This window comes from Barbatula barbatula (assembly GCF_947034865.1).
Source record: "Barbatula barbatula genome assembly, chromosome: 6".
In the NCBI taxonomy this organism is placed as follows: Eukaryota; Metazoa; Chordata; class Actinopteri; order Cypriniformes; family Nemacheilidae; genus Barbatula; species Barbatula barbatula.
Window position 1 is genome coordinate 14,767,852 of NC_136765.1, and position 2,059 is coordinate 14,769,910.

Below are 2,059 nucleotides of genomic sequence, written 5' to 3' on the forward strand. Positions count from 1 at the left end.
TCACATAAACATCCACATGCTGTCAAAAGAAAAACGCCAGTCAACACACTTTGTCTCCATATAAAATACATTTGAGCCATTCTGTTATTTTCTCAAGTGTGCAAACAATTGTTCTGCCCAGAGCAAATATGAAATGAAAGCAGAAGCATTCCTGACCTCTTTGATGATGGATCTTTATGGAAAGTTTCGGCTTGAGATTTAGCTGTCATTTGGCTGTCACTGGTGGCTTTATGATCTTTCAGAGCGGATAAAACGTAATAACTGAAATGATAGAAATAACTCAGGCTTATTAAAAACAATTCACATCTAATTCTTACTGGGGAATCCTTTAGGGCACGGAGTTCAAGTGAGGATATGAAATATAATTGACCCCTGGCGAGATGTCACACTTGTATGTTCTGGTCTAGCTAAAATAAGAAAGACCCGATGACATTTTAGATACTTGGATAAACATGCTGAACTCGGATTCAGAGTTATGCAATCTGTTAAATTTGCAGAGGGAAATTGAAATTGATTCACACTGAACCGAATCGGCTGCCTACTCATTGACTTGTCTTGGTTTTGTGTCAATACAATAGAAGTGAATGGGTGCCACCACTGTTCGGTTACCAACTTTCTTCAAAATATCTTCTTTTGTGTTCTGCGGGGAAAAGAAAGTAAATAAAATGGTATTATCCAGAACAAACCTCTTTGGCAAATCTTTAGAATTTTTCTTCCTGCTTTGCTCATAAGTATTATGAATTAAGGAGAATGAATGGTTTTTATCTAGCATGCCCGTTTTTTCCTTTGATAAATCCCTGAATAGTTGGCTACATAACAGGCTGTTAAATGGCCTGAAGAGGGTCAAGTGATTGAAAGCTTTCAGCATACCTTATACTGCACACAAAGGACATTTCTGAAGCACATGCTGGTGTTATGAGTGACCTGTTTAATGTGTTTAAATGAGAACCATGCTTTAATCTCACACATGCTGCTGAATACTGAAGTTTAACTTTACGCTTACACATGAAGGTTCAGCCAGACCCACCGTTACGTGAGTAACTATAGACTGGAATTAAACATAAGACATATACAACTCAACAAAGCAACAAGGAACTAAAGTACTCAAACAACAGGGACACCAAAGCAACATCAAATAACGACTGACACTAGACAACTGGAACACAAGGGCTTACTGGAACTTAACAAGATGACAAGGCAAACCTGGTGAAGACGAATTAACACCAAAAACTACAACGGACTACGAAACACATGACACAGACTGGAAGTAACAGAAAAGCTCACAAACACAGGGAAGCACGGACTGGGATCGTGACACCCGCATCACCATCAATGAAATGTGATGTCAAAATAAATGTAATTATGATGTGGCAGACTTTCTTTTATTGTCTGCTGTTCAGTTTTACACCTTTCTCAATGTTATGTTCTGTTCTTATATTTTCTACATTGTAGATACGTTTTCAGACTGTGTGAGACAGTACGCTGATGAGAGAACTGTCCTATAGTGGTATCTTAAAGGAATAGTTCACCTTGACTCCGTTCACTCAAAATGAAAATTCTGTCAGCGTTTCTTTACCCTGTTGTCATTTTAAACCTGTATGACTGTCTTTCTTCCACAGAACACCAAAGAGGATATTTGAAAAAATGTTGGTTGCCAAAAACCGTTGGTCCCCTGACCTCAATTGTATAGACTAAACCAATGCAAGTTAATGGGGAGCAACGGTTTCTGTTACCAACATCTTTCAAGTATTTGCTATTTTTGGAGTCACTTTTGGTTTAAAGATGGATTTTCCCTATAAAAACCTCTAAACATATGTCTCCAGTGATGAGAACATTCCACATATCTCCTGTATTGTCTCATGATATTGGCTCGTACAAGATTTTACTTTCTTTGGGGGGGGCAATGACATCCTTTTACTTTCCTCTCAACAACAAATAACAATTTTTGTTAAAGAGGCTTCTTCAGCAAAGTATTTTGTGTTCCGAAGCTTACATGTGAGATTTGCCATTATGACAAACTTGGGTGTAAATTACAACATCAAACATCAAACGTTTGAAC